This window comes from Physeter macrocephalus, chromosome 4 (genome assembly GCF_002837175.3).
Source record: "Physeter macrocephalus isolate SW-GA chromosome 4, ASM283717v5, whole genome shotgun sequence".
NCBI classification, from domain to species: Eukaryota; Metazoa; Chordata; class Mammalia; order Artiodactyla; family Physeteridae; genus Physeter; species Physeter macrocephalus.
The window spans coordinates 21,790,856-21,805,365 of record NC_041217.1 but is presented as its reverse complement, the minus strand read 5'-3'; the positions used below and the strand labels follow the sequence as shown (position 1 = coordinate 21,805,365).

General features: G+C 51.9%; 1 protein-coding gene across 1 annotated transcript in view; it reads left to right on the top strand.

Annotated features, from left to right (window-relative positions):
* The first annotated feature begins 608 nt into the window (after window positions 1-608).
* TLR5 (toll like receptor 5) overlaps window positions 609-14,510 on the top strand; it is a 25,452-nt gene continuing 11,550 nt past the window's right edge. The window contains exons 1-2 of the mRNA XM_007121463.3: window positions 609-1,035; window positions 9,956-10,117. The gene's annotated coding sequence lies outside the window, so the exon portion shown is untranslated. The remainder of the gene's footprint in view (window positions 1,036-9,955; window positions 10,118-14,510) is intronic.

The following is a 14,510-nucleotide window of genomic DNA, read 5'->3' as shown; positions in this document are numbered from 1 at the left end:
TTCCGCCAGCTTCTGGCTGTGCCTTTGGACCCCTACTCCAGGTCCTCGGGCCTGGGCTTCCTCCTCTGTACAATGGGAAGAGGAAGGGAAGGGAATGCTGGCCTGGATGATCTCGAGGGACATTTCGGGAGTCTACAAAGGTTGCAGCTCGGTCCCCCTCTCCCGGACCTGGACGCCCGCAGCCCTTATAGGCGGCCCCTCCCCCTGGGATCCAGGGCGCCCCACGCACCCAGCACCCGCGTCCCTCCCTCTCGACTCCCAAATCCACAGGTCCCCTATGTTCTTCCTCGTCAAACGGACACTTGCGACGGTCCCCGCAGCCGCAGGGTCTCCGGGGCGCATTTGAGGAGCCTCAGGCCTGGAGCAGGAGGTCCACTTGCCAGAGAAAACGCAGAGGTTTCCTGGGCTGCGGGGCAGGGCTGGGACGAGGGCGGGGCCTGTCCGGGGGCGGGGCCGGCGGGGTCTTCTGGAGCCCTGCCTGGGGCGCCGCTTTTGCCGCTGGGAGGAGCGAGACGTCGCGCGCGGCGCCTGGAGAGTTCTCCGGAGGCGAGCGCCCGGCCGCGCAAGAGAGGAGGGGCGGGGCGGGGCGGGGACCGGGCCACTGGTGGCCTTCGGGCGCCTCTTCCCATCCAGGGCCGTCCTGGGCTGTTTCCAGCTCTCCTCCTGCGCCCCGGGCGCACATTCCCCGGACCCATTCCCAAGACCGCGCTCTTCGCTCCTCGGGGCCCCGGGGGGCGGGGGCAGAGGGGGAGCACTTAGATACCTTGCCGGCGGGACTCGGGAAACCTTGGCTGTGAAGAAGTCACTTGCATGTCCACCGTGGAACAGCGCTATCAGACTTTCTCATCTTCACTTCCGTTCCCACCCTGGGAAGGGGCAGGTGGCTTCACTATCTTCCCTGGAAAAGGGAGACAGCCTCCCTCAGCAGAGCCATGGAAATCCCAGAAAGTTACTGAGCCGCTCAACAAAAGGCCTTGAACCTCCGCCTCTCCGCCCCCATAACACCAGGTAGAGCAGCCTGGCAAAGACTCCAAGGTAAATATTGTTGACTTTTATGTTAAAAAAAAAAAATCTGCCTATGAAAATAAGAGCACAGTGGCAATGCTCCTGGAAAACCACAGTTGGAACGACATTTTTTAAGGGGTAAGGAAGGGGGTTAGTTGATTGTCTTGGGGGTGAGGGGTGCTATCCCAGGAAGTCTGCTGAGGCCGTGTTGGGTGGGAATTGGTGGCAGAGGTTTTCCCTTACAGTGGGTTAGCTATGTAGTCACTTAGTGTTTGGAACACCTATCCAGCACCGGGACCCACAAACAAGCAACTGACCCCGGTGTCCTTCAGATAGGCACTCTTGTTGAGCAGTGACCCAGTCAATACCATGCCCTGTTTGGGTGTCAGGTGCATGTGGGATGTGTCCTCTTCCTCAGTGCCTGGAAGAGGGCGACAGTGATTACACGCTGATGCTGGAGAGCTGCCCTCGGGGGGCAGCCAGGCCTTTGCCAAATGTCTGTTGTTCGATCACTTTTACCTGCATTTACTCAGCCAGGCTGAGCATTGACAAATCTGTCCAAGATCTCCTGGACCCTCCGACTCACTTCACCCTTGTTCTTGTGGACAGAAGACAGTGGCCAGCAACTTCCGGTTGTACCGGGCACAGCCAGTCTGAAAGGGAACCCTGGGACAGGGCCCTGGGAGAAGGTCTCTGGTGCTCAGTGCTGACCCCTGAGTTGCCGGATTGTGGAGACATTCCAGGGGGTTCCCAGAGGAGGGGCCCAGGCCAAAGTTAACTGCCCAGCATATTTTAACAATCCGTATGCCCACACCATGCATGTCAACCCGACCGGTACTTCCATCCTAAATGACATCACAGGATCATCCCCTCGGGTATTATAGCTCTGAGCAGAGCAAGAAGCCTTTAGATTCTGTTGTCTGAATGCAGAGCCATCCCTGCCAGCTTTTTGGGTTTCTTTCTGGGGAGGCAAGACTTCTGAGGAAGTTGTGTCCCAGAGCCTCCTTTGTGGATTTCTCTGCATCCAGAAGTTTGGCGTTGCTGAGTGTTGAAATCAAAATAGGCCTGTTTGTCTATTCATGCTCATAGACTCGGAGAGCAAGAAAACACTGGAATGTACAGTTACTGAATCCACATGTGTTTGCTTCCCTTGTTGTTTCGTGGAGAAGAATGCAGAAAGCAGATTCAAATCTTCAGTCAGGTCTCAAGCTTCAGGAATTCCCAGCACTGGTTTTGCAGCGCCCTCCCCCCGACCCACAGTGTGCTCAGCTTTATGGGACCAACTCAGGTTTGAGGCATTGTTCCTGCCCTTCAGAAGCTTCCAGGTTCAGGGGAGGAGAGAAAACGAGCACCTGCGTAACGGTTAGAGAGCAAGTAAGTGAAATTAGGTGGCGTCATCTGCTGGTTCAAAGAAGACAGCCCATGTGGGCTGGAAGAGGCAGAGAGGGCTTTGGGAGCTGCTTGGTCTTCAGCTGCATTTGTTACAGAAACAGCAGTCAGGCACCAGGCAAGGCAGAGGACAGAAAGCCCAAGGATAATAGGAAGCTCAGACTACTCGCTGCCTCTCCCCTGTGCAGTCCAAATGCCCTGCCTTCCTTCCCAGCCCCGCCTCCTGCCGCTGTCAGTCCACCCCTTGCTCATAGCACACGGACTGCCCGTGGCGCTCTGACTACGCCTCCTCTGCGTGCCTCTCTCTCCCTACACTTGCTCTCCTGTGCCCAGGATTCTCTCTGTTGGGGAATCCTCAGGGTTTGGGTTTTTTTGTTCTTGTTTTTTGGGGGTTTTTTGGCCATGTGGCGTGTGGGATCTTAGCTCCCCGACCAGGGATCGAACCCGTGTCCTCTGCATTAGAAGCGCGGAGTCTTAACCACTGGGCCACCAGGGAAGTCCCGGGAATCCTCTGTTTTTTAGGAAGCACCTCACATAGCACCTTCTCCAAGAAAGACTTCCCTGGCCGGCCCTTCCCCCAGTCTTCAGGCAGAGTTGGGGGGTGTTCTTCCCTTTGCTCTCCGTTGCTCCTTGCCTGCACCTCTACTGAAGCGCGGACACCCTGTGTTGCCCAGTTGGGTTGAGGGGTCTTTGCCCCACCTACAGAGGCGGGGCTGTGTCTCACTCATCTCACGGTCCTCTGAGCCAGCGTTGGTGTCTGGCACATAGCAGGCAGCATTTGGTAAATGATTCTTGATTGAAATTCAGCCAGATTTGGATACTGTGAAGCACCTCACCTACTTGTGGTTTAAGCACTATTACTGGGAATTTAAAGACTGGATAAGGTTGGTGGAGGAATTCGCGTTTAATGCGGTGGCAGTACTCAGAACACTTAGCAGCCCCCTCTGCCTCAGAACAGACTTCAAGGTCCTTCTTGATCCAGCCCCAGGGTACCTTTTCCAGCCTCACCTCCCGCCAGCTCCCACCTTGAACCCACAGTGGACTCCCATGCCTGGCCTCCCCCTCTCCCCTGACGGTGTTGTTTGACAGCCTCTGCCGGGAGTGCCCTCTGCTGTCCCAAGCTTACCCTTCCCCATCCACAGGACTCAGCGCTCAGTGTCTATATCCGCTGGGAGTGGAGGTCCCTCAGGCTGGGTTTGCACATCCTCCCTCGCGCCCCGCTGCCCTGCCAGCACACCCTCTCACGGCGTCACTCCCTCTGTGGCTGCGCCCCACGCCGCCCCAGTCCTGACTGTTAGCTCCCCGATCCCTGAGACTGGGTTTATCCTTGATGAAGCCCTATCAGCTTACAGCCTTCCTGGGAGAGAGTGCCCGATAAACATACATTGGGTGGAAGGCTGAACCTGGGTGATGAAGATGTAAAAGGAAGGACGACACTAGGGACAGCTGAAAGGAAAACAAGTAAGATTCGGTGATGAGGAATATAGAGTAAAGGAGAAGGTTGGCTCATAAGCTGTGAGGCAGGGGGAAATTGATTCACAAGAGAGTTGGGCCCCTGGCCCAGGGAGAGGTCCACTCACACCCTTCTGAGCGCCGTGCAAAACCGTTCCTGTTTTCTGGAGGATTTTCAAAGACCAAAATACTGTTAAGTCACTTTGGGGCATTATTGCATCTGAAGTTATTGCAGGACACCCACGTGGGGATGTCCTTTAATCAGCACTTTGAGTACAGTTCAGGTCGGGGTTAGGGGGAGGTGGTGGGAGTGTAGTGGGAATTGCCCAGCGTGTGAAAGCAAATGTGATCACTGCCGGAAGAAGCTAAGCCGAGAACAAGGTCTAGGGGAAGACCTACGTTCTAGGGGCAGGGGGCGGGAGAGAGGAACTGGTGGAAAACAGAATGACAGAAAGAGAGAAGAAAATCAAGGAAGCCAAGGGAGGAGAGAGTTCAGGAAGAGATGGGTGGCCAAAGCTGTGTGAGCCAAAAAGAAGAACAGAGAGATTCGGGCAAGAAAAGATGAGAAGGAGGCCAACTTTGAGAGGGGTGCTCCCACAGGAAAGCCGGGTCTCATGGGGCCAGAAGAGGCTAGTAGAACAATTGGGTGGAGTCTTCAGACCTCATGTCTGAGGAATCTGACCACAAAAGGATAGATTTTCTCTCAGCAGGGAGGGAGGAGTGGTCATGTCCAGAGAAGATAGTTTTGTTTGTTTTGTAAGAAATATAACCACAGTTGATTGCAGGAGGGAAGGAGCCCATTTGTGCTAAGGAAAATGGATAAATTCCGCTCTTCACGTTGATTGTATTTCATTTAACCTTCCTCCCCTCCCTTCCCCACAGTTGTCCCAGAGAACTCTCATCTGGGGTCATCTCCAAAGTCATGGTATTGCCAAACCCAACAAGAGGATATTGCAACCTGGAAACAGTTGGTTCTCACCTCCCTGGCATGCGGTAAACTTGTCTCAAGTGCCCCAAACTTGACATTGCTTCATAACGGTGGGGGCCAGATGTTTTCTCCTTGACTGTGCACAAATTCATGACACCAGCAATAACAGCAAACGCAAAAACAGCATTTACGCTGAGCCAGACACTGCTCTGAGTCCCCGTGGGGTGGGTATTGTTATTATTCTCATTTTTCCAGTGACAAAAATGAGGCCCACGGAGCCCACCCAATGACACAGCAGTGAATGGAGAGCCAGGGTTCCAACTGGATGTGTCTGGCTTCAGGGTCCATGCGCTTAAACCAGCATACTGATTCAAGATGAGCAGCTCACGCTTCCCTCTAGAAGAATGTTCATGGTCCCGACACTACTGCAGGATTCTTAGTCCTTGCACTGCTGACAGCATGACTTATCCGAGGTCACCAAACCAGTTACTAATCTATCTATCTGTCTGTCTATTCATTGTAGGTTAGACTAGCTTTAATAATCAATAAATGATTTACTAGTCAATAAATAATTTAATAGTCAACAAATAATCTACCACGTGCAAGACACTGCAAGGGACCCAGAAATACGAGCTACGTGTATCATCTCATTTAATCCTCATAACCACTCCATTTTGTAGACAGGACAACTGAGCCAGCATTTGAACTTGGCCATAATGAAGGCAAGATTGAAAACCACTTTCAGCCCTGAGTTTCTGTGTTCTGAGGTTCCGCCTCATCATGGTCCGAGACTTAACTGGTTCTAGAAAGCCCCAAGGCTAACTTTACTTTCTTTCTCAACACACAAAAGGATTGCAAGTATGAATCAATAAGACGCTGAGGTGTGTAAGAAATACTGCCTCTCCTTTTATTTTCTAGAGATCAACTTAATATCCATTTACACCCTTTGTCTCACCAGGCTGGCAAGAATAGAAACTACCCCAGGGTGGTGTCATAATTTCTGGATCTTACGCAGTGCCGAGACCTCAGGGCAGGGCTGAGGGTGATTCTGGTCGCCAGTCTGGTCCATTCAGGTTACCGCTGAGCACGCTCCTGACCCTGCCTCCCTGGCAGTCTCTGCTGCTTCTGGACCACACGGCCAAACTCTGGGGACTTGCCAAAGTCCTGTCCTCCTGGGGCCCCCAGACCTCTCTTCCTTTCCTGTTTCTTCCAAACCTCACCGTTTTGCCCCACCAACTTCACTCCTCTCAGGACCTCCTGGAAGAGCCTCTGTGTCCTGGACATAAGTCCCTGTTTGGGAAATGAACGCCAGAAGATCCTGCAAACTGGAATCAGTCCTGTTACATACCTGGCCTGGGGCAATGACATCAGGAGACTTCTAGAGGGTGGAGGTGGACAGCAGAAGATGGAAATACAAAGAGGGGGAAAAGTTTTCTACTCTCAAAAGATTATCTAGCCAAAGAAGCAGTTCCCTCTGAGAGTAAATTCCTAGGCGGGAAAAAGTTGCTATTCGAGGCTAGGATATATGTGGATCCATTTTATTTATCCATTTTATTGGTACATCGATACCATTATTTTCCATAGATATTTTCAAGAATATCTATAACAGATTTGCAAATTTGCTGAAAGTGGGGGGCGGGTTGTGATTGTGTCCTGGTCTGTGATTGCTGTCATGATACTCAGCAAGTCTCATTAGATAACTTTAGGGTTTATAGGCTGTAAAAGTGCTTCCAGTTCAAGCTTGCCATCATACACGTACAGAAACAGGACAAGGGAAATTAAACTTGTCAAGGATGCCCAGGTGATGGCCGAAGGAGGGCTAGAACCCAGGTTTCCCCTCTCCCAGCCCAGAGCTTTTGCCATATCTCATGCATCTTGGAAGGGACCACCCACAGCGCCAAGGAGCCAAGTTTCTTGCTGACCCCTCCCCCATTCAGAATGGAGCACAGCCATCCCAGGCAGCCTGCCCAGGGCAAATTCCACATTCCATGCACCTCCCTGGGGGCCCTGGGCGCTGGGCACGTAGCAGGAATGTGTGTTTCCAGCAAGGGCGTGTTTCCCAGCCCTGCTTACAGTCCCTGGGGCACCGCCAGTGAAATCATCTTTCCTCCTCTGCAGCAGGCAGGCCTGGAGATGCAGGACCCCCTCCTCCTGGCCTGACTCCCTCCCTCTTCCTTCCCTCACCTCTCACTAGGGGGTGTCTCCCTCAGCTGAAGAGCGGACTTGATTTTACCAGCCTAGGGAGGTTTCTCTTGATGCTCTTGTTAATCCAGCACAGACTGCAGTTCCCTCACAGGACAGTTCTCAAATGTTTTGTAATCTCTCTTCACATTTCCATTCTCTGTGTCTAACGGATCATAGTTTAATAAGGTTTCTCTTGCCCATGCCTCCCCCCAGGTGCTTCCAATTTACATCACAATCCAAATGATTTTTGCCGCTCTTAGCGGATTGTCTGTGTCATTACTTTCAGGGGATGCAATATCGGACTTCCCAGCTCTCTGTCTGCTCGGGCTCCTGACCTCGCAGCTGCCCATCTTTCCTGGCAATTTACTTTATCCCTGAACACGCGGGGTTTAGCTGAGTTGCATTCGGGGGTGCTGTCAGAGTCTCAGATGTTAATTTTCTAATTGAGGATATTGGTGCTGCCTGAAGCTGAAGACAGAGATGTTCGATTCCTTGGTGAGCTATCTTTTCCCAAGGATTTTTAGATGCGTCACGCTAGTTGTTAGTTTTTAATAACCACTCGGATGGAATTATTTCTTTCAATCAGATGCTTTAAAACTGTGTGTTAAAGAGTTTGTAATGAGCAGACAGAAGAGAAGCCATTTTTGTACCTGAACCATTTGGGTGTTTAACATCCTGCCTTCAGACTGGCATGCCTCTGTTTGATGGTGCTGTTTTTGTTTTTGTTTTGGAGGACTGCCACCTGAAGATATTAAAGACAATAGGGGAGGGCTTCCCTGGTGGCGCAGCGGTTGAGAGTCCACCTGCCGATGCAGGGGACACGGGTTCGCGCCCCAGTCCGGGAGGATCCCGCATGCCGCGGAGCGGCTGGGCCCGTGTGCCACGGCCGCTGGGCCTGCGCGTCCGGAGGGCTGGGCCCGTGAGCCACGGCCGCTGGGCCTGCGCGTCCGGAGCCTGTGCTCCGCAACGGGAGAGGCCACAGCAGAGGGAGGCCCGCATACCACACACACACACACACACACACACAAAAAGACAATAGGGGAAACTTTTACATAATTTCCCATGAGTGCAGAAAAAAGAAACGCCAAATCTCCCCAGCGTATTGAGAAATAATTCCGTTTCCTTCTCTCACTTTTCCCCTTCAGTGCTTTCCAAAAGGAATACATTTCTGGTGAGGTGCAGTTGGATAAATGATGTCTGTCTACTTAAGCAAGCAAGAAATATTAGAGGATTACACATCAATAACTGGGCTCTTCATTCGGAATCTGGAGGGTCCTCAAAAGCCTCTGTGGAAGCTTCCCCAGGGAAGTAGAAACTATTATTGTTGCGAACGTATAGGTGATTAAGCTGGCGCTCAGAGAGGTTAAGCACTTCCTCAAGGTCACACATCTATTAAATTGTGGGGCTAGGATTTGAATCCAGCTACAAACTTAGTTGTCATTTTGACCTTTCCTAAAAATCAAAATTGTGTACACTGCTCTACAGATTCAGAGCCTCAAAGGGGTTGGGGGAGGGAGGTGGGTAATTCCTTCTAAGGTGCATGCCAAGGAAGAAAAGACATCACAGTCCTGTTTTGAAATTCGGTCGTGACCTCCTCTCCCTGTGCCAGCCTGCCAGGAGCACTTGCGTGCTCTCTAAACGTAAGCAAGCAATAGGAACTTCTCAGCGGGGCTCAGTTCAGAGCCCCAGGTGGCTTCCACACCCCTCAGCCCAGACTTTCCGGAGGCCCTCGGAGGGCTCTTGCCTTGGTCTCCGCCCTTTGTGCGCCCCCTGCTGGTCTCCAGGAGAGGCGCCTGTCCTGGAGCCTGAGAAGTGGTACCCAAGCTCTCCTTTTTCCTTAGCTCCAAGTAAAACGATGTGACGTGCCCAGCTCCCCTGCCTCAGAAGCCTCAAATAACCTTCCTCGAGCACCATCCAATGCTTCAGTCTTCAGGACTAAGAAGAATTGGGGGCGAATGTATGGCCCCCTTTTCAAAAGTGATCATGCAGCATCCTGGTCATACTTTATTCCTGGGAGATGAGGCAGCCTGAGTAGTGAGCAATGAAGCCCATTACAGCTCTCTTAAGTCCCTACCTCACAAATCATGGTCACTGAACCAGCAGCATCAGTATTACCTGGAGGCTTGTTAGAAATGCAGAATCTCTGGTCTTTCCCCAGACCTGCTGAATCAGAATCTGCATTTCAGCAAGGTCTCTGGGTGGTTCATATGCAAATCATCCTTGGAGGCTCTGTATCTATTCTGCAGTGTCGACAATTTTGATTTTTTTTTCTTTTGAAGATCAAAATGACAACTAAATTCACGGCTGGATTCAAATCCTAGCTGCACAATGTGATGGATATGTGACAGGCACATACTTAACCTCTGAGCCACAGTTCAATCAAATGATGAAAAGCACTATATGTCATTCTTAACTTTCAGGGCCCATCTCATCCTCAATCTGAGACCCAATAATTATCCAGTGTCTCCTAGCTCAACCATAGTTTACTTAATCATACTGCTTAGAAATGTCAAACTCTGATGGCAAACCCAGCTTTTTCCCTAGAAACACCCACAAGCTCTCTGCTCCCTATGGAGAAGACGGTGGACTGTCCTCATCCTGTGTGTGGGTCCCCAGCAACTAAATGACCACAGAAATGTCATGAAAGGGACATCTGGGTCCAAGGGAGGTGCTTCCTCACCACCACTGTGACAATAAAGATGGAGTGGATTATGAAAGTATGGAGATCCCTCCCTGGAGGGACAAGGAAGAAAGCCCCCATGACTGATGGGCCCAGAGGCTGGGCCTGAGATTTCTCCAGGTCTCTTCAGCTCTGATGTTCCATATGCCTCGATTTACAAAAGGGTCTTGATCTTTTTCAATTAAAATTTCACTTAATCAGAGACACATCTAAAGTTTTAAATACCCCTACAGAGAAAATCACTGTGTGGCATAGAAAAACATCTACGTAATATTTTCTGTTTCTCCCTCCTAATTAGCTTTGCTGTTCTCCCGTAGGAAAACAAAAGCCCTTTCTCTCGATTCACCAGAAGAACACTGACGACCATCATTGCTGCGAGGAGGTCCCCATTGTCTCAGAAACTGAAGCCTTTAAGCAGTCAGGGACCCCGTGCCTCTAGAACAAGAACATACTAGAAGCTCCTTCAGTTAGGACTGGAGGTAAGTACTCCTGATGAAACTCACTCTCCTTCAAAACGTTAGTGGGGAACATATCCGCAGGCGCTTCAGTTGTGCTGTGTGCCTCAGGGGTACCGCGTGAGCAAAACTGAGTCCTTGCCCTCAGGAGATGGACAATCTGGAGGAGACAGGATGTGATGAAAATGCCTTCGTGAAAATGTACACAGAACAAGGGAGGGACGTAAAGTGCCTGTAGGAATATGAGAACCGTTTCACGAAAGAGTTGGCTTCTCGGGTAGCCTGTGAGGGGTGAGTTGGAGTTGGGTAAGCAGATGAGATGGGAACAAGCATTCCAAGCCCAGGATCAGCATAAGCAGAGAAATTGGGATCCAGTTTCACTCTGGGAGAAGGTGAGTTATCCCTGGAGCCCAGGCAAGACTAGATCAGCCAGAAGGTAGATTGGATGGAGTTTCCCCTCTGTCCAATGGGAGGGTTCAGGCGCTGAGGGACCTCTCTAATCAGCCATTCCAGGAATAGATTATAGTCCACGGTGGAGGTTTATGCCCTGAAGAGTTGGGCCATTGTGAGCAGGCGGAGCTAGTGAAGGTTTCTGGGCAGAGCCATGCTCTACAAGCCCCCTCATTTAGCTGAGCGAGAGATGCAGGTGTCGGGGTCAGGCCTGCTGTGGGCCATCAGCTGGAGGGGGTGGGCACTGCAGCAGCCCAGACAGGAGGCAGGGGCTGTGGGGCTGAACAGAACAAACAATTGGAAGTGAGGGGAATCGATGCTGGTGGTGGTGTCCTGAGATGAACTTCACAGAATTAGCCACCATCTGCATTGATGTACTTGAGGCTTCTTCCAGTGGGGGATTAAGGAAGCTGGTCTGACTTCACCCACCTTGTTAGAGTTTCATATGTACTGATGATGGAAATACGGGTCCACAACCAAAGATGAATATGGCGCAGTGTTTGATCAGAAAGGCTATAGCCCCAAATGCCCTGAATCTGGAGGAAATGCTACAGATGCCCAGGAGGATATTTCAAGGTATGTCCAGATGAGGAAGAAGAAGGAAGGGGCAAGCTCCCTCTCAGAAGCTGATGGGATCATAAGCACAGATAACCACCCCCAGGTAGGAGGGGAGAGAGCAGGCGAGCTGCAGCTGCTCTGAAGAGCTCCAGGCTTTCCCCCCACCCCCCCGCCCAAGAGCAGCCCATCCAAGGGATCCAGAGCGCAGATGAGCCCTCAGCACCCTGGCAGCTGGCCCTGCGGGCCGTGAAGAGGGAGGAGGACCCAGAGGCAGGACGTGGCAATTTCATTCATTCAACAGATATTTACAAAATAACTACAAACCAGTAAGCTTGACAGCAGTTGTGGACAAATTCCTAGAAGAGATCTGGCCCAGGGTCTGCAGCTCTGAGGAAAGGTGGTGGGAACCCCGGCAGGTCGGCATAGGTTCTGGAACAGCGAGTCGTATCAGACTCAGCTCATTTCCATCCTGACAGGGTTACCAGCTTCCAGCAGCCCTGGGAACTCAGCAAGGCATTTGACTGAGTTTCTTGTTATATCCCCTTCCACCCCGACACATGAAAGGGAAGTGTCTCGCTGGGCTAGACTTACTAGACAAGCTTTGTATCGAAGCACCCTGCACACGGAGAGATGCAAACAAACCCTAACGAGACCCCCGGGCACCAGCAAATCAGTAAACCGTTCTCCTGAGGTCGCACCAGTGCACGGAGACCTAGTGCGCTAATTGTCTGCTTCCTCTTTGGAGAACCATCGTCAGTTGTCAGGCTTTGCCCTGCTGTGTGAATCTGCGATGCTCTTGGAAACTGCTGATGACTGTCTCCCCTTGGGCGTGTGATGGGTCTGAGGACAAGGGTGGGTGGGGAGCACGCTTTCTTTTTTTTTTTTGCATGAACGGACTGCCACGTCTGGCCATGGAGCGCCCCTTGCACCCAGGTGTGCACGAACAAGCCGCCCTCTCTGGCCGGACCAGCCTGAGCTGCCTGAGTCCCACCACACGCTCTTGACCCCGGAGCTCACCTCCCAGTGGCTCCGCAGGACACTGCCCCCAGGACGGGCCACAAGCCCTCCTGTGGGCCTCGCCGGCGGCCACAGAGAGTCACTGGATGGCTGCGGCAAGGGCCACGTCAAGAGCCAGACCTTCCTTCTCTCCTAGAAGTAGGAAGCAAGGTCAACATCTTCTGAGAGGGCCAAGGCCAGGCGTGATGGGTGAGGGAAGCCGGTGAAGGTTTGGAATCACTCCTTAGGGGTAGGAGAGAGGGTGACAGCACGACTGGATTCTGCACATTAGTGTGGGCACCAAGGCGGTTTTTCCTGACAGAGCTATAGCCACCAGGTGCAGGCACGCAGAGGGCAGGTGACTGGTATAGACAGATGGGATAGCAGAGCAAGGAGGCATCCGAGTTGGAGGTGTTGAAAGCGGGTTTGAAGAGAAGGTCTGTGGAGTCTAGAACCATGGGGAGGTGTAAAGAGACGGATGCATTTAAAGGTCACGGAAGGTTCAAGGGGAGTTACGAGGCCGTCAGAGAGTCAGTGTAGTGGAAGGAAGGGCCCAAGAGACCCGGAAGGAGGAAGGTCGTGCTGAGAGAGTGGGAGAGAACTCAGCATTGCAAAGGGACCATCTCGGGGTAGGGTGGGCCTCCACGCGGAGCTGAAAGGGGCGAGAGGCTGAGAGGCTCACCTTCCCCTGGGAGCCAGGGCTCATACCCTTTGTGACCCAGGGGAAGTGACCACAAGATCAGCAGATGATGACCAAGAGGTGGGTTACAGCAGTGCCCCTGTACGGACCCACTTTGCAGCCACACCAGAGACGCTAGGCTTAGAGGGCAGACAGAGCTGTGTGGTCTTAAGTAAGTTACTTAACTGCTCTGGGCCTTCGTTTTCTCATGTGTATCAGTGGGGAAACAATGATACCTGCCAAAGGCTGGGAGGGCGAGGGAAGGGAGGAAGCTCAGAGCTCTGTGGGGCGAGCATGTAGGCGAAGATGCCCACTCTGCGGTGTTGTAGTCATTAGGATGTATTTCTTTCCTCCCTGCAGAACGGAGCCCAGTGGTTCTCAGACGTGAGTGTGCGTCAGAGTCACCCAGAGCGCTTGCTAAAACAGCCTGCCAGGCCCCAGCCCCAGAGCTTCTGACTCAGATGGGCCGCGGTGGGGCCCTGAGTGCTGCTGATGTTGCTTGTCCGGGGACATCACTTGGGGCCTCCCTGCTCTAGAGTCCTTCTAGAAACCTTGAGACCCTTGCAGGCAGGGACTCCCCAGCGTCCAGCAGTGACCAGCACAGAGAGGGAGGCTCGGCCTGGGAAGAGTTACTCTAGGACAAGCACAAATTCTCAGTACAGCAGCTGGTCACCACGAGAAGAGGTGGTGTTGAATGAAAAAGAGGACACCCATAAGAGCCTCCAAGTCATGGTGGTTTGTGGAGGAAGCTGGACTTGTATCTGGGGAGCAAACTCTGAGGTTCAAGGCACTACAGTCACCCATGGGTTTTTGTTTTTGTTTTTGTTTTTAACATCTTTATTGGAGTGTAATTGCTTTACAATGGTGTGTGAGTTTCTGCTTTACAGCAAAGTGAATCAGTTATACATATACACACGTTCCCATATGTCTTCCCTCTTGCGTCTCCCTCCCTCCCACCCTCCCCATCCCACCCCTCTAGGTGGTCACAAAGCACCGAGCTGATCTCCCTGTGCTATGCGGCTGCTTCCCACTAGCTAGCTATTTTACGTTTGGTAGTGTAAATATGTCAGTGCCACTCTCTCACTTCGTCACAGCTTACCCTTCCCCCTCCCCACATCCTCAAGTTCATGCTCTAGTAGGTCTGTGTCTCCATGCCATCCTACCCCTAGGTTCTTCATGACATTTTTTTTTCTTAGATTCCATATATATGTGTTAGCGTACGGTATTTGTCTTTCTTTTTCTGACTTACTTCACTCTGTATGACAGACTCTAGGTCCATCCACCTCACTACAAATAACTCAATTTGGTTTCTTTTTATGGCTGAGTAATATTCCATCACCCATGGGTTTTATTGGAACTGTTGTCAGAGGCGGAATGCTGGGCTGGAAGGACCATGGCCCCGGTGACATCGCAGCCTTCAGAATGCTCGTTTGCTGGCTTGTCCCTGTGGGATGCTGTATTCTGCATCTGGAGAACACGTTTGCCCTGGGAGGGTCACCGTGTCCACCGGCCTTGAGCCTTTTTCCAAGGCTGACCTTGAACACATTCACATGTGGACTCACTCCAGGATTTTCTTTTTTTAACATCTTTATTGGAGTATAATTGCTTTACAATGGTGTGTTAGTTTCTGCTTTATAACAAAGTGAATCAGCTATACATTTACATATATTCTATCTCCTCCCTCTTGCATCTCCTTCCCACCCTCCCTATCCCACCCCTCTAGGTGGTCACAAA